Source organism: Humulus lupulus, chromosome 6 (assembly GCF_963169125.1).
Source record: "Humulus lupulus chromosome 6, drHumLupu1.1, whole genome shotgun sequence".
In the NCBI taxonomy this organism is placed as follows: Eukaryota; Viridiplantae; Streptophyta; class Magnoliopsida; order Rosales; family Cannabaceae; genus Humulus; species Humulus lupulus.
The window spans coordinates 10853280-10872599 of record NC_084798.1 but is presented as its reverse complement, the minus strand read 5'-3'; the positions used below and the strand labels follow the sequence as shown (position 1 = coordinate 10872599).

General features: G+C 36.0%; 1 long non-coding RNA gene across 2 annotated transcripts; it reads left to right on the top strand.

Moving 5' to 3' along the window:
- Positions 1-17065: 17065 nt before the first annotated feature.
- Positions 17066-18778, top strand: LOC133781638 (uncharacterized). 2 transcript variants are annotated; one of them, XR_009870177.1, is made up of 4 exons: positions 17066-17405; positions 17728-17842; positions 17938-17969; positions 18275-18778. It is a non-coding gene; the product is annotated as an uncharacterized LOC133781638 (long non-coding RNA). The 2 variants fall into 2 exon arrangements; XR_009870176.1 differs by having other exon boundaries at positions 17938-18778.
- The last annotated feature ends 542 nt before the right edge of the window (positions 18779-19320 follow it).

The window sequence follows — 19320 nt, the reverse complement described above, 5'->3', positions numbered from 1 at the left end:
GTTTATTTTTTTTTTCTAAAATTGATAAAAATAAATTAAAAGAATTAATACTTTTTAATATAAAATAATTAAAAAATAATAAATTATACAATTAATAAATATGTATATTTTTATATAAATTATTATATTATATATATATTTTAATAATACTTATATTAAAAATATAAATTACAATGTAAACGGGACAGGTTCGGAATGGGGATTATGTCCCCGCCCTCGCCCCATTAGGGGCGGATCCCCACGGGGACCCTACCCTACAGGTTAAATTGACATCCCTAAGAAATTCTCTCCTCACGTATACAAATCTCTTTCTCTCATCTTTTCTAAAAATGAATCACATTTATAAATGAAATAAAAAAACTAACTTATATAGCCACTTGACAACTAAACAACTAAATATTGTTAGGAATGACAAGCCACATGTCAAGGTGGGTCCATAGATATTGGGTCGGCATTAGTTACTTTTTAGGCTCTTGGATTGCAAGAATACCAACTTTCTTTTGGGCCCTTATTTCCATATTGCCAAAAATATTTGAAGCCATTAACTCTGAAGGAAAGGGAAGCAGATTCAAGAGAATAAGCTTACATCAAATGCCCAAACAATTAAGGTAACCTACATTACTTGTTTTTGTTTCACATATGAGCATGTAAAGATATTGTGATGCGTTGCTATTAGGTTTTTTTTTTTTATCTTTTTTCTTATTTCCTTCTATCATCTTTTTCTAGGTGGAATTGGAAAAATACATTCGCCTACTCGAGCAAAATATCTCATCATCTCGTGATATGGCTGACATGGTATATGAGCTGAAACAACTTTCTGCAGCATTGGATGCGAGGTTAGTTTTGGTTTATACTATACTTTTTGTGTTCGTGATTATTTTTCTTTTCTCTAATATGTATTTTATTTTGGGGGCTATTTCTTTCCACTTCTGTTGCCTTGTCAGGGATATACGTTTAGTGAAACAACTTGCTAAGAGGGTGTAATCAAGAAAACCAAGAATGGAAGATTTCTTGAATCAGTTGTTTCACAAGCATACCACAGCTCAGGACGGTAAAGCAAAAGTAAAGGAAGATTGCCACATCCTCTGATCGATGCATGTTGAACTAAAGAATATATGTGTGTGTGTGTGTTTGACTAAAGAATAATGTTTGGATGGGATTCTCTTTCGAAGACAGTTTGAGGGTATTGTTGATCATTTTGAGTCTCAGTTTATGCTTTCTTAGAATTCAGAATCCAAGTAATGGAACGTATACTTAAAGAACTGATATTAGTATAGCTTTTATGTATACACTTTTTCTTAATCACAATGATCAAATGTGAGAAGAAAACTTCGTGCCAAAAAGAAGAGAAGAAAACAAATGAGCCAAATCAAGGAAACATTCATCCAAGAGAGTAGTTCTTAACTTTTTCCATTTTATTACTCAATGAGGACAATGTTTCATTTAAGTTTTGGGGTAGTGTGTATGTATTTTTCTTTGTGTTTATGCATGTTTTTCATTTGTTGTAAAATTCAAAAAAATATATTTTCTTTATTTGTTTTTCTTTTTGTTTTTATGTGATTTTCATTTGTTATATAATGTTAAAAAAATTATTTTTTTTGTTTTGTTTGAAAAAAAAAATATTGGTGATTTTCATTTTCTAATGATAAGAATTATGATTGTGTTGACGCCGTTTTTCGTCAAACAGTGAAAGAAGAGCACGTAAACAATGAATGACAATGGCTAAATGAAATAAAACAAATCAAACACGCGATTTTTACGTGGTTCAGCAGTTAAATCTGCCTATTCCACGAGTCTCTGTTATTAATCTTAAGATTATCTCTGAAAATTCTTTAGCATGAATTCTGCAGAGTTTTCTCTCAAGGATCAGAATTTCGGTCCATTACAATGGTGCATGGCTTCTCTATTTATAGAGAAGGATGCAGAATACTATCCCACATATTTTGGGTAGTTACTCTTTTGTGAATAAAATAAATGGCTTTAAATGCCTATAATCAGATATAAAAGGAAACGTCCTTGAAGACCAGGAAACACATAACTGACCAAATAATATCCCACGATTCTTGGGGATTTACATTAATAAATGAGGATTACATCTCATATTTATAATACTTGTAGATATTCAAGGTGGTTATCGCGTATCTCTAAGGCTTTAGCATCCCAGGTCTCACGTCATTGTGCGAGCTAATGACATCTCTCGAGATCACGTGTCTTTCGAGATCGTACGTACATCGAGCTCGAGACCCCCGATCTGAAGTTGTCCCCGAAGATGAGTGTGTTCTCGGAGCTACCTTTCGAGATCGAGATCGTTTCGAGCTCACCATATTCGAGGTCATATATCGTACTTTGCAGGCTCGATATACAATCCTGGAGCATACTCTAATCCTTACGAGACCATTTGTTGCGAATCCAACTTTCGAGGTCACATTTACCATGGCTCGAAATCTGGGTATAACAGATTGAAATTGTTCTTAGTTCTTAGAAAATATAAATAATTATTAAGCTTTACTTTTAATTTTTGAGTTAGTTTTGTTTAATTATAGATTTTTTTTATATGACACTTTTCTATTCTATTTGAATTATTGTGATATTTGGATAACGTTTATTTAAACATTAAATTTTTTAAATCTCTAAAAAAAAATTTGAAAAATCATAGAATTTGCTTTATTATCTCTTGAGCTTTAATTTATTTTTGTTTGCATAAGCTTGTCTAAATGTTCACATGAGGATTTGATGTTTTTGTGTTTGCATATTAAAAATTTTTATTTTGAAAACAATTTTAACTTTTTAATTAATTACATAATATTTATTTTTATTTGTGATTTTCTTTGAACTATTTCCATTATGTATTTTTTGAGGTAAACATTTTACATCACCAATTTAAAAAAAAAAAAAATTGTGTCACTATAAGAAATTCCGTTATTAGCGGCGGGGGACTTCGCTGCTAATAATGGCTACATCCGCCGCTAATACACTTTAGCGGCGGGCCTTCGCCGCTAATACCCCGCGACTAAAAAGGTGCCGCTAATAGTCATTATTAGCGGCGGATTGACACACCCGCCGCTAATAATCAATTATTAGCGGCGGACATTAGCGGCGAAACCCGCCGCTAATAACTATGTCAGAGGCAATAGTATTAGCCGTGGGGTCCGCCGCTAATATTGTATTTATAATTTTTTTTAAATTAAATTTTAAATAAATTAATAAATTAATATTTATTAAATTTAATTATTTTTAAAAATAATTTATAATATAATTTAACAAAAATAAACATTTAATTAATTTAAACATAACTAAGATTAAAATTAATATAAATAGTTTTAATATTTATCAACCTAGTAAATATCACTATAGTCATTAAAAATAAATAAAGTATTAATTCAGTCCAAATATATAAACTAGTAACTAAAGAAAGTCATTAAGATTAATATTGAAATTGTCCTCATCTTCAACATTTTGGTCTGGCTGTGAGGACGACGACTGTGGTGGTGGCGGTGGCTGTGGCGGCAGTGGCGGTGAAGGAATATAAGGTGGTTGTGATGATCCTCCGAGCGTGAGGTCCTTAAACAGATCTCGAGGCTGTGGCTGTGGCTGTGGCGGAGGCTGCATCGATCCTCCTGGAAAATCGGTAAAACTAAAATATTGTGGAGGAGACTGGGAAGGGGGTCCAAAAATGTATTGGTTTTGATACTGAGGAGGTTGTTGCGACGACATATGTGGCGGATACATTGGGTGAGGCTGGTACAGCTGCTGCGGCGGATACTGTGAAGGAGGCTGGAACTGCTGCTGTGAAGGAGGCTGATACTGCTGATGTGAAGGAGGCTGATACTGCTGTGAAGGAGGTTGATACTGCTGTGAAGGAGACTGAGAAGACGAACCACCTTCGGATTGTGGTGGCAAATGCCTTTGCAGAAAACTGTCAAACATTGGGTTATACAGTTTACTGGGATGCACAGTTGTCGAAGTCTCAAACGTCTCACGAATTGCCTTCACCAGCAAAGCCATAACTCTCATATCTTCATTAGGCGAAGCAGCAGTATTTGCTTGGGACTGACTTTGATCTGTAGAGCTAGAGGATGTCTTTTTTGCCTTCCCTTTCGCCCTATAACCCACTCCTCTTTGGTAGTCAGATCTCTCCCCGAGTACTTTACTTAGTATCTCGTATTGATCGACCGGGGACGAATCAACACCAGATACATTTAGAGATGCCTCACTCTGCTGTTGGCTTTGCCTCTCATTCTGTGACCTCTCAACCTCAGCCGCCATTTTTTCCTGTATAAAGATAACATTATAAACAAAAATTAGAAACATTATAAACATTAGAAACAAGAAAACAATACTATTCACTTATATAATCTTGTTGAGCTGCCTCATTGACAAAAGATTTTGTCGATTTTCTCATATGAGCATCCCTCCAAGTATCAACAACATGCGCATCTGGGTTCTCCTATACAAATGTAAACAAAATGTTTCAGATTGTGTTATTTTATAAAATTAAATTAACATCTTCACTTACATATTGGTGACGCTTAGCTGCCAACGACTTTGTGCCTTGTGTTGTTACATACTTCATTTGTCTTCTGTTTGCTTGATTTTTAGCGGAACGAGCCAAAAATCTTTCGCTAAAAAACATTTCACAAATAAGCTGCCAAGCCTCCTTAGTGCAATGGTTAGGTGGCTTAGAGAGGACATTCTCCAAATCTTTTGGTCCAGCATAATGATTTTTGAAGTGTCTATGTCTATAGGTCTTTCTCTCGCGATATCTTTCCCCCATCTCCTTGTTGAGAGTTGCCAGAACTGACTCACGTTGTGGATGATCGTCTATATTATAGTAATACTGCATTAAGAAAAAAAATATTAGATAACTTGTAAATAATGGCATTAAATAATGAAAAGTACAAGATTTGTAATTTTTTTACCCTCATACGATCAAGCACTTGATCCTTAAACTGTTGAGGTACATCAGCAAAATCCAAATAATGCCCCGGACACAAAATGGAAACTAGAGTTCCCAACATGCGAATAAAAGCTTGATCCTCCTGCCCAACCACTTTGTTGGTCACAGGATCAAGCTCTAGATCCAATGGTTTCCCAGCTTTTTTCCTTCGTTCTTCAAGAACATTATTACTAGCAGGGCCACGACCTTTTCTTCTCGTCGGCGGGGCTTTAAAATTTATTAACAATAATCAGTATTAGTATTGATGTTATATTTATCTAACAATATAATTTCTAAAAATAATTTTGATATGCAATATTTAACCTGACTCGCAAGATGTTGGTACCCTAGAAGGATCTGGCGGGTCTTGACCCCCACCATCTCCGCCGTGATAAGTAGCTATATCAGCTGACATTATACTTCAGTTTAAAATTTATTAGTTAGTAATTAGCATTAAATAGAAGTATATCACATTGAATTCATAATAATAATAATTACAAAAAAAAAAAACTTCATTATATTTAAATATATAGTTCTATTACACAAATAGAAAAAACTAAACAGAGTAATCACTATCATTTCCATCAGTAATCGGAGATACATTTTCATATTCACAAAGCTCAAATATCTTATATTATAATTACAAAAAAACACTTCATTATATTTAAATACATAGTTCTGTTACACAAATAGAAAAAAACTAAACAGAGTAATCACTATCATTTCCATCAGTAATCGGAGACAAATTTTCATCTTCACAAAGTTCAACAACCAATTCATCTTCTGCATCTGCAACGTCCTCATGTTCTGACATATCAACTTCGTCGTCACCATCTTCATCAGCTCCAACATATGCAGCAGGTTGATCAGATTGCATAATCAACTCTCCGAGGTCCACAGTCAACACAAAATTTGATGAACTTGTTTCATGTACAACATCAATAACATCATTAACCTCATCAGAATTGTCCTTAATGTCCCAAATCTTTCGATGATTCACATCTTCTACAACTTTCCAATCACGACCTCTAAGTAAATCATCGAGATAGAAAACTTGCTTAGCTTGAGTAGCAAGTATGTACGACTCATCTTTGTACCATTCGCCATTGACGTTTATACTGGTGACATTATTTTCAATGACTGTTTTCTTCATTCTTGGATTTGTATTAAACCATTTGCACCGAAATAATGCCACTGAATATGCACCAGTGAAAGAAAGTATCACTACTTCTTCAAGCGTGCCGTAAAAATTAAAACATTCTGTTCCGGCAGCAGACACTCCACTATTTTGTGTGGTGCGCTTTTTGTCTCGATCGTGTGCAATAAATCGAACACCATTGACTATACAACCTTGGTAAAAGGTTGACAAATGATCTGACCCAGATGCTAAAGCTAACAGTTCATCACCGTTTTCCAAAGACCCAAGCTTATGCAGGTCATATATCTAAATACATAGAATGATATTAGATTCACAAAATATATCATTAATAAAATCACTGTTCAAAGTTCAAAGTTCAAAGCTACCTTTTTATGAAACCACGAACGAAAATTTTTCTTATGCAAACAATCATGATCACCATCTGGGTATTTTTGTTTAATCTCTTGTAGGTGTTCGCTGTTAATTAGAATAGTGTTGCGATTCTTGATAACAAAAAACTGATAATAACCACACATGTTCTAATTTATAAGAGAATAAACTTACTCTAAATAAGGCTCAATTTCATGAGAATTCTTAAGTATGAACCACTCAGCTATTTCACGAGTCTTATGATCGAGAGTCTTCAAAGTTCCCTTTGTGAGTGGACGACATTGAGATTGGAAAACTGCAAGATTTCGTGGGATATAAGTTGCATCTTCATTTCGATCAAGACGGTTAAATCTTGTTTCAATGCCTTTGAAATACATTCACTACTACAAAACTGGGCTTTCCCGACACCCTACCACGACAGTCAACTCTGTTGACTGTCGTAATTGCTTAGCGGGACTCTACGCCGACAGTTAAAAACTGTAGGCATAGAGACCAACGCCGACAGCTAATAACTGTCACTGTTGCTTTTGACTGTCGCTATTGACCCCAATGCCGACAGTTAATTCGAGACCAATGCCGACAGTTAAAATGTGTCGCTATTGACCCCAACGCCGACAGTTAATTCGAGACCAATGTCGACAGTTAAAAGGTGTCGCTATTGACCCCAACGCCGACAGTTAATAAAAGTCCAATGCCGACATTCATAAAATGTCGCCAAAATTCAAATAAAAAATCTAAAATTATAATTAATGAATAATATAATTTTAAAAATAAACTAAATTATGTAAATATATATTTATAAAATTATGTATTTATTAAAACATTTTAAAACTATTTTTTTTCTACATTTTTCATATTATTAACTTTTGTATTTATAATAATTTTTATATCAAAACTTAAATTTATTATTCTTTAACATATTTATAAAATTAACTATATTATTCTTTAACATATTTATAAAACTTGTATTAGTTACAAAAGAATTGTTTTATTAATTGGAAAAATATTGTAAAAAAATTAATGAATAGTATAATTTTAAAAATAAACTAAATTATGTAAATATATATTTATAAAAATGATGTATTTATTAAAAACTAGATTTTTCTTCTAAATTTGTCATATTATTAACTTTTGTATTTATAATAATTTTTATATCAAAATTTAGATTTATTATTCTTTAACATATTTATAAAATTAACTATCATTATTATCATTATTTATTGAGGAATAAATAATAAGAACTCTTTCAATTTATAAATGAAATTTATTAAGAATTGAAGATTTTATATTTTAAATTGTGAGATTTAAAATAAAAAAAATTGATCGCTCAATTATTATATTATTTATGAAAATAATATTAAAATATTTTTAATTTTAATAAAAATATAATTATATTAACTCATGGTGATAAATTGGTTTAAAATGCCATCTAATTATTTTTTGGGATTTAAAAATGATTTAGATAAATATTTTTTTTAGCATATTTAGATAAAATATTTGTTTAACATAAATTTTTTTTACGTAAATTAACTAAAGAGAGTACCTAATAAAATAATTGATAAATAAATGAAATAATATATTAGATAGGGAAATTTGATTAATCATACTTACATTAGCTTAATAATTAAAATTTGAACCAAAGTTAACCACCATATGATATCAATGCTCATCTTTCATTTAATACCAAAAATACCCCTCTCATAACACCTTTCCTCTCTATTCTCCCTCTTCCTCTCTACCTCTCTTCACCATACCTCTCTTCACCATACATTCTCTCTCACTCTCTCTTCACCATACGTTTTACACACAAGATTTTTATACTAAAATCTTGCAAGAAAGATACACATTCGGACATTGTGGATTGTTTGAGGAGAAACACCAAGCTTTGTGTTATTTTTGCTCATAGTGAAGATATTAAATGGGTAAGTGATTTTCTTTGATTCTTGTTGTTGTTGGTTGCTTTTATGATTCATAATGCTGTTTATATGTTGGATCTATAGTTTGTTGGTATTTTTTGCTGTTTTTTTGGGTGAAAATCGTGTTATGTGAAAATCTGCGTTTTCTTGGGTTCCCTGAGTTTTTTTCTAAATGCCCGATAGTGTCCGATAGAGACCCGATACAGGCACGATAGTTGTTGAGTTTCAAGGTTAGGGATGAAGGTCCGATGGCAACCCGATGGTTGCCCGATAGTTTGGTTACCCGATGGTTATAAGGGTACGATGGCTACCCGATGGTTGCCCCGATTATTATTTTAAATCTACACATCCTTTTAAGTACGATAATGGATCGATAGTAGTCCGATATATGCCCGATAGTTATTATTAAGTTACTGCTGACCTAATAGTACGATGGTACTCGATGTTACCCGATACTTGCCCGATATTAGTGTTTTAAGTGATCAAAAAACATAAATAAAACTTTGCCCGATACCGCCCGATATGGCCCGATACTGGTACGATTCCCAAACATTTGAACTAAATTTCGACATTTTGTTGCCATTTACTGATTTTTTTTCTTTGTACATGATAGGGTCAACTTTGTTCGCGTACTTAATGTATAATGGTGTTTGGGAGCGTGAAGGTAGAGATTGGGTTTTTAATGGAGCCGAAAATTTAACGTTCGAGTTGGAGAAGGACATAACTTACTCACAACTTGTTGAACTTCTGTACTCAGAGCTGGAGGTTGACAAAGTGCAGTATGACCTGAAATTAGAAGTGAATTATAAGTACATGAAAGGGTTAATGTATCGGCCTGAACTTATAAGGAATGACAAGGGTGTAAGCTTATATTTGTCAATGCTTTTGAAGAAGCCAGATGAATTTGTTCCCCTTTTTGTGACTTTGGTGGAGAAGAATATCATTGTTGATCGTAATCCTCCACCAAGTACTGTTAAGGATACTCGTAGTGAGGTTGGGACTTATGTTCCAGAAACAAATCCGGAGGTGCTGGTAGCCACTGCTATACCTGAATCAAACCCTTTCATACCAACAGTTGACCATGTAGCACAGATGCCATTTCATGATGATTTTCCTGATTGTCCTGACCCTGAAAATGATTTTGAGGGCAATGACGACCAAGAAACAGAGGTCCGTTCTCAAGCTTTGAGCCTGAGTCCACTGTCGTACCAAATACCGAGGCAAACAACATGTAGAAGTAGACCCCGTAGAGAAGATCGCCAAACACCTGGTACTAGTAGTAGTCGTCCAGACGGAACAAATGATGCTAGAGAATTTAGTGATCCACTCTCTTCTTCGACATATTATAGTAAATTCAAAGCTCAGATGTTTACAAGAGAAGACATTGAGGATAATAGTCACTATATATCTATGGGTGGCACATCGGGCGGGGAGATTCATTTAGGAAAGTTTTTCAGAGACAAGGAACATTTAAAAAAGGTTGCTGGCTTGTTTGCAATGAAGAAGGGATTCGACTTTATAGTTAAGAAGTCTGGTACTGATGTTTGGTATATTACATGCAAGGATCCTGATTGTGGGTGGAGGTTAAGAGGGAAGAAGAAGCAACTTTCTAACATGTTCGAGGTGACAGCATTTGAAAATGTACACACATGTTCCCTCGATGTTCGAAAAAAAGATAACCGTCAAGCATCACCTTTGGTAGTTGCCGAACTGATCAAGGATAAATTCTCAGTTAACGGTTCAGATTATTTAGCCTCCAAAATAAGAGAAGATATGAAGAATTCTTTCGGGATCGAAATGAGTTATGAGAAGGCTTGGAGATGCAGAGAGAAAGCACTCCACATAGTTAGGGGTACGCCTGAAGCTTCATATTCGAAGTTACCTGGGTACTTGCACATGCTGCGGTTGAACAATCCCGATTCCATTACTGATTTCAAGGTAGACGAGGGTCGCTTCAAGTATTGCTTTTTTTCTCTGGGTGCTTGTAGGCGGGGATTCAAGTTTTGTCGACCTGTTATATGTATTGATGGGTCCTTCTTGAAAACTAGGTATGGTGGCCAAATGTTGTGTGCCGTGGCATTGGATTCAGACAGCCACATATTTCCGATTGCTTTCGCAATGGTTGACAGTGAGAACCACGACTCTTGGACCTATTTCATGAGGAAGTTGAAACAAGCGATTGGTGATGTTGAGAACTTAGCATTCGTATCGGATAGGCATCAAAGCATTGTTCATGCTTTGGAACTTGTCTTCCCTGATGCACCCCATGGCGCATGCTACCACCACATTATTATGAACGTGGCTAGCAAGTTCAAGACTGATTGCTTCACGGATCATATTTACAGTTGTGCATACTCGTATAAGAAGACAGATTTTGAAAGAGAATTTGAAAAGATAAAAGCAATGGATGTTCGAGTTGCACTATATCTTGAGGGCATTGGATTTGAAAGATGGGTTCGTGCGTACTTTCCAGGGGACCGTTACAATGTAATGACAAGTAATTGGGCTGAAAGTTTCAACAGCAAAACTAAGGACGCAAGAGCCTTCCCGATCACTGCTTTTGTTGAATTCATCAGGTTTACTATTCAAACATGGTTTGCTACTCGAAAGGAAAACGCTGAAAAGTGTAGCACGACTCTATCACCAGTTATGGAGGGGGACTTGTCATGTCAATTTGAGAAATCTCGGTTCTTAAGCGTCGACAGAGCTGGACCTTATACATTTAATGTCCACCCCGGAGGAACAGTTCAGAGCGGTGGTATAGTTGATTTGGAGGCACGACAATGCAGTTGCGGCCTATTCCAAATCATGAAGATTCCTTGTCCACATGCATGTGCTGCTGCTCAAGAACGAAATATTAGCATGTACGCATTGTGCTCTCAATATTACACAAGAGAGAGTTGGAAGAGCACATATGAGGGGACAATTATGCCAGTTGGTGATGAGGATGATTGGGAATTGCCTGAAGACATTAAGAACATCCAAGTTGGAGTACCGATTGAGAAGAAACCTGTAGGCCGACCGAAGAAGCAAAAGGTCGGACGAATTAGGAAAAATCGATATCCTTCTAATGGAGACAAGGTTGTGATACAACGATGTTGTAGCAAGTGTGGTGGTAAAGGGCACAACAAAGCGTCTTGCAAGTACCGAGGTTAACTTGTTTTGTTTGTATTCTAGTTGACCTATTATGTTTTATTTTTGCTTGAACTAGTAATATTTGTTATGTGCTGGATTTTGCAGGTTTTTTTCTGTTTTTTTCTCCATTATGAAACTCTTAAATATGTAATAATCCAGTGTTGGTTCGATAGTGCACGATGCCGGTACGACAATGCACGATATTGTTTGTTGTAGGATTATTTAAATGTATCTTACAATATGGTACGACGTTGCTCGATGTAGTACGATAGTTAATGTACGACATTAGGGTACGATAATGTACGATATTGGTCCGATAATGGTACGATGGTATGGTTTCAGGACTGTTCGTGAAATTTGTGAGGCAAGTGAGGGTACGATAGAGTACGATAGTGATCGATGATAGTACGATGCAAAGATTAAGCACATTAAAATGTAGTAATTACAAAAAGAGCAATCAAAAAAATTATACAATTCAAAAAAATTAAGACCGTTCAACATAAGTTTTGGTAGAATAAGTCTACACACCACCTTTGCCTAAAAAGTTTCATATTATTGTCAGTTACATTATCAAATGGTAGTTGTAGAAGCTTATGTTCAATATGCTCAATTACGTAACATCCGCAATCGCCACTGCATTAGAAAATAAACAATAATTTAATAAAGTTTTGTAATTAAGAAATAATAATTAATATGTGATATTTAATAAAGTTCACCTGAATTTTGTTTGCGGTACGAATTCACGTGGAATGAGTTTCCAATCGAAGGGTCTGACTTGACTCTCTGATGCTGTCAACTGAGGCGCGAGTATAACGTCATGGTTCTCAATTAAACCGGACTGTCGCAAGACCGACGGGAAAATGGTACACCAGTCAACCATCAAGCTGATCAAATCATTTTCGGAAATTGATCCAATACTGGAGTCAAAGATGTTGAGCATCCACCCATTCAGGTCTGCCTCTACAGCTACCCAATGCATTTGGTCTTTCAAGAAGAGGGCAAAATAAATGAACTCCTTGTTCTGCCAACTCGGTAAGAACTGGACTGCATCACCCCTAACCAGGTCCAATATACTGTCATCCCAACTAAATCTAGAGTAGTCAGAACCTGGAAAAGCGTCCCACCGACCCTTCAATGATTCGGGAAAAATTGTAGGCATAACAACACATTTCTGAGGGTACACGTTAGGATAAAATTCTAGACGCCTCCTCATGAGATGGAATGCTGCATCTAAATGTTACATTAAAGGAAAATTAAGTCAGTAACCACAATATCGTACCAAAATAAACAAACAAAAAAACTATCAGACATGAATATAGTAACTATCATACCCCAATCGTACATGAATATATTAACAATAAAACCTTCTATCGTACCAATATCGTGTTAATGTCGTACCATCATCGTACCTTTATGGCAAAAACTAGTATTATACACCATCGTACCCACTAGCGTCCCACTGTCGTACCATCATCGTACATTATCGTACTACCATCGTACCTAAATTGTCCCACTACAAATTCTAAAATTATGATGGTAATAGTAACTACTTAACAAATTATATCGTACCACTATCGTGCTAATGTCGTACCACCATCGTACCATTGACATAAACAGTTTATAATTTGACACTTATAATTATCGTACTACTTTCATACCATATCATACCCATATCGTACCACTATATATAGAAACATTTAAATAAATTTTCAACATTATTTAATTATGAAGTTATAGAAAACTTACAGAGTCAGAAAGCCATGTCCTCGGAGTATGCAGTTTCAGGAACCAAGCAGCATCGTGTGTCCCTGAGAAGCATTCCCTCGGATATTTATTCCCAATGGTGCCAAGCAACCACTTGTGAAAGGTCATAAGTAATTTACCATCAACAACCCTCAATGGATCCACATTCACTGCTGTCTTCGATTTCTTATTCCTTTTCCTCATTGCAGTGTACTCATCGAACCACCTAGGCCTCTTTCTTTCTCTCCTCTTCTCTGGTGCTGGTGGAGCTATGTTTAAGAATTGTACTTCAGAATCTTCAGTATCTCCGATTACAGTAATTTGCATATCCTCTGGTGTGCGAAAAATGTGATCATCTACATCATCAGGTCTGTAATCGTTAGGGAGAATGTCTTCATCTACAGGAGACTGAGGGCCTTCTTCAGTGGACTGAGGGTGTGGATCTGGAACTGGCCTACTAAGATCTTCCATCATTGTCATAAGCTTCTGCAATTGACCCAAGATCTCGGACTGACCTTTAATAAGGGCACTTTGTTGCCCTTCAACATTTTCCAACCTGGCCAAAATCATAGAGTAGCCTGGTTGCTCAGCTTGGGAGGAGGTGCTGGCATGAGGTGTTGATGGGGGAACCTCAGGTGCCTCAGGTTGAGCTGGTGGAACCTCCTTAAAAATATTTGCTGCTTCTGCTTGCTCAGCTAACTTTTCAGCAAGCTTTTCAGCCTGGCTCTGTAAGGCTTCCTGTGTAGGCTGTCCATCGGGACCCACCTCTAGTTCCTCTAACCCCATGTCCACATACAATGGGGCTTCATTGTCTGTAAGGGTCCTCACATACTGTTCTTCAGCAGGTCGGGCACACAGGTAGGGGTATACTGTCAACTGCCACAAAAAACAATGCATATTTAGATTGGAAAGTAAAACAATATATCATGTCAATTGGTAAACTATCGTACCCCAATCGTACCCATATCGTACCCATATCATGCAATTATCGTACCCATATCGTACCCATAACATAACAATATCGTACCCGTAAGTGAGAATTGCTTGCTAACTATCGTACCATCATCGTACAACATCGTACCAATATCGTACCACTACTACTACATTAACAAAGAATACATATCGTACCCCCATCGGACCATCATCGTATCAAATCGTACCACTTAGTCAGTTTTCAAACAGTTGACAAAAAACCACAAAATAACCCCATAATCGTACTCAAATCGTACTCTATCGTATTCCTATCGTGCAGTACCCATAAAATTGCATATCTAGAAAAAAATATAGAACATTCAAAAGTAAAGTAAAAGCTCACCTTTTTGGCAAACAACTTAATAAGTTGCTCTTTGTGTATCTCTACTTTCTCCTTGCTCTGCCAGTTGATCATTCTTGGTATGCCTTGGCCCAATCTCACAGCATGATCCTGACCCAACTCAATGATGGACTCAAAAGCCCAATACTGCAATGCTGCAGCATACCCATAAATAGAGTACTTGGCCTCCTTTTGAGTCTTTCCTTTCTCAATCTTCTTCTGTAAATGCTTCTTCATTTCAACAAAGTCTTTTTGACAAGTTTGTAACAACTTCTGGTATGATATCTTCCCCCACGGGTACTGGAAAAAGAAGTCAACGTCGTCTACCATCTTCAGCATGTCAGTCCAAACCATCAACTTCTCCTCACGACCTTTCAAAACACCCTCAACTAATAAGCACAAACCCATCTTGTACACATCATCAACTATTTGACAACTCTCAAAAGTTCTGCGCAGTTGCCCTATGCTCACTTGGGAATGACCATTGAAGTACTCAAGAATTAACCGATCCGAAGTGGTCTTCGCTTTAATCTCAGCTTCAGACGGTCCGGCCTCAAAATTTAAACCAGTAACTAAAGCGAACTCCAATTGGCTAAATCTACATCTTTTTTTCCCAATATAAAACTGGACTTCGTCAGTCTTCTCCCCTCTGAATTTGTGCAACAACAATTGATGGACTAAGGCACCAGAAAAATTTAATGGTTCCGCCATGAAGAACTGTTTGAAAGGGGATTCCTTCACCCTATCCAATAAACCACACTGTATAAATTTTGCTTTAATCTTTGGAAAGTACCAACTGCCGCGCTAAGTGATACGTCCCGTAAAATGTTCCTCTACTGGAACTATCAGTTGTGGAGGTCTTAAGTTCTGCATAAAACAAATAAATACCCAATTAAATAGAATAACAAAAAAAAACATCAAATTTTATATTCTGCAATATACTATCGAGCAACTATCGGAATCTATCGCACCATATCGGACACCAATGGAAAACTGGAACTATAACATTATCGTGCACAATCGTACCTCACATCGTATTATAACATACACAACATTTTGTTCCCACTATCGGGCACACATCGTACCCAACATCGTACCCTATCGTACCTCCATCTTCAACCTCAAGTTATCAGAAAACACAACCTATCGTACCACCATCGAACCACTATCGTACCCCTATCATACACTCATCTTCAACCTGAAGTTATGAGAAACACAAATACTATCGTACCCATATCGACCCACTATCGTACCTTATCGTACCTCTAAAAAAACCCAGAATTTTTTTTCAAAATTTTACGGTTTATCAGATGTCACACAGTCAGATTTAACACAGTCAAATTCAACAATACATACTATAACATTTTTTAATGGAGAAGAGATTAAAAAAAACACATACCCTAGACATTTTTGCGCAATGGGGTGTCGGTTTTTCTTCTCCGGTGAGGGGTTGGAGCTTGGTTTTTCTTCGTCTCCGGTGGGGGTTGGGGCTTGGTTTTTCTTCGTCTCCAGTGGGGGTTGGGGCTTGGTTTTTCTACGTCTCCGGTGGGGGTTTTTCCGACCGTCGGGTGAGGGAGAGAGCAGCGTCGGGTGATGGTGGGTGAGGGAGAGAGAAGCGTCGGGTGTGAGTACTTATGTTGCTCGATGGTTTTGTGGGAGTGAAGAGTTGGGATTTGGGAGGGAACGGGAAATGGGCAGGGGAAAAGCCGAAAGGTACGGTTTTTATCAAGTTTTTTTATCACTATCGTGTACCATCGGGTAAAATCGTGTACCATCGTACTATTGGGCAAGCATCGGGCACTTATCGGGTACCATCGTGTACAATCGTACTAATAGGTCTGCATTAACTTAATAACAACTATCGGGCATGCATCGGACTCGTATCGATCCATTATCGTACTTAAAGGGTTTGTAGAATGAAAATAAATATCGGGCAACCATCGGGTAGCCATCGAACCTTAATGACCATCGGGTAACCAAAACATATCGGGCAAGCATCGGGTGGCCATCGGACCTCATCACTAACCTTGAAACCCAACAACTATCGTCCCTGCATCGGGCCTATATCGGACACTATCGGGCATTTAGAAAAAAATTCAAGGAACCCAAAAAAATGCAGATTTTCACAGACCACGATTTTCACCAAAAAAACAGCAAAAAATACCAACAAACTACAGATCCAACATCTAAACAGCAATCTAAATCATAAAAACAACCAACAACAACAAGAATCAAAGAAAATTACTTACCCATGTGTATCTTTTTTGCAAGATTTTAGAGAGGAAAGGTATGGGATTTTGTTATGAGAGGGGTATTTTTGGTATTAAATGAAAGATAAGCATTTGTATCATAGGGTGGTTAACTTTGGTTCAAATTTTAATTATTAAGCTAATGTAAGCATGATCTATCAAATTTCCCATTAGATATTAGATATTAGATTTTATTTAATTAAATAAGAAAATGGAGTTAAAAATACTAAATCCCTAAAATTGTATCACTATCCTAAATGAATCCCTAGAATCCCCTTCTTTCTCCTCTTTCTTCTTCCCAGCCCGATACTCTTTCTTTTCTTCTCTAGCATTTCAGTCGGCCAGACCAGATGAGCCATCTCCGGCCACCACCCAATGACACGCACCCCACCACGAGCTTCCTTGGCCCCCGAAACCGCCAACCCGTGAAGCTCGCCTCCCCACTCGCCGGCCTCCGTCGCGACTGGCTCCTCAAAGTTCCGTCGCCGCTGTGAGTTTGGAGGATTTTTCTGGCCTCCACCGTGGACGATGAAGGCTCCTGCTGGCGAACCCACTTTGCCGGTTCTCTACCCTTCGTCGCTATCAGGTATCTTCTTTATGGTTCGTTACTCTTTATTTATGGTTTTGCTTAGAAATGCACTGCTCAGCTTAGATTCTTGTAAGTGAAAACAAAATCATTCTCTATAGAATGAAAATGAAGATAATGTATATGATAAGATTATCTATTTATTCTCAAATTTGTTATTAAATCACAATTTCTGGGCTCATGAAATGGGTATGATAATTTTATGTTCTTGTTTTGGAAAATAATATGTGTATATATATATAAACATGTATATTAAGCAGTTTAAGCAATGACCCTTCATAGCTCTGCCACTGGTAATAAGGGAGTGTTTGTTTGTATCTAGTTAAAACTGTTTTGAGGGATCAGAAGCAGAAGACTTGAATGGGTGGCCCTAAGCAATGTCAAGTTTGCAATGAAGCAGTTTCCAAGTACAAGTGTCCCTCTTGTCTTGTCCCTTAGTAAGCTAACTCTAAACCAAACAGTCTTTGAACTATTTATTCTTTGGTTTCATTTTTTTTTTTAAATTAACTTTGTTTTATAATCATGGTTGCAGTTGTTCACTTATCTGCTTCAAGAAACACAAAGGTATGCTACTTTGACTTTTGACTCTGGTTTACCCATTATGATCTGGTTTAATATTTGGAATGCTGCATATGTGAAATTATGATCACATAAATTGATAGTTGGTCATGTAATTAATATTAGTATCTAATATGTGATATTAGATTTATATAGAATTTCATTATATATTTTCAAGACGTAATTACAACAGTAAGATAATTTTTTCATTATCTGTTCATAGTTATATTTTTGGTTCAGATGATAAGCTTTTTAAATTGACAATATTGCTTGGCATTTCTGTAATGTATATATTCATCATAATTGGATAGGATCAAGGAGGATGATAAGATGATTCAAGCTGAGGGAGTGGAGTCCCTTTCAGAAAAAGAGCTTATTTAAGCCTGTCAAGAACGAGGCATACTTGGAACACTTTCAGTAGAGGAAATGCGAGAAGAGGTTTGAGCTTAATCTAGACTTCTTTAGTTTGTTCATTGATTGAAGATAGACTGAAACATGTCTATTAAATTTATCACTTATGGTTCATGAATACTATATTTTCATGGTGATTTCACCTCATTTGTTACTGTCAGGGATGTCAATAAGCCAATGTAAGCTTTGACTAGCTGCAACCTCTTCTAAACAGCCCATAGTTATATCATCAGCTTACGTTTGTTTGATGTTTGAAGTATACTATAAAGAACAATATACATCATATCTTATTATATAATGCTGATATGGATCTATTTTAGTTTTATCTTTTTTGAAACTCTAACTTCATGTAAAAGATCAATAGCTAATAAATTCTAAACAGGCTTTTTTGGAAGCTTTTATGATTTATGTTTTACCATTTTGCATTTGGCTGTGTTTTGCCATTCTACATGTTAGAAAACTTGATTTGAGATATGGTAGGGCACTTGTTGGGCATGTGATTGAAATATGGAACATTAGTTATATTTATCATCACTCTAGCTACAACATAGATAACATATAGATTGTTGGTTGTGATTCTTCTACCTGCACATAAATATTATTAAGATTGTAGGTATAAATATATGTGTATATATATATATTAGAATTCTGTCAAAAGTGTAATCCATCTTTGCATTTTGAAAATAGTATAAATTAAGTTATGATGTAGTTTTCTATGTAATTTAGGTGGACAATAGATTTATATCAACTTTCAATTGGAAAAACAAAATGTATATAAACTTTTTACCATTCATACCTTAGTTATATTTTATTTTCTCCTCTTTGCATTATTATTTAATTATTTATGGTATTCATTTTTTTTTGCCAATGATGTTAAAATAACGAGGATGCTTATTATGTTGGTGATTATAGGACTTATTGTGCTTTATATTTTTTAAAGGCATAC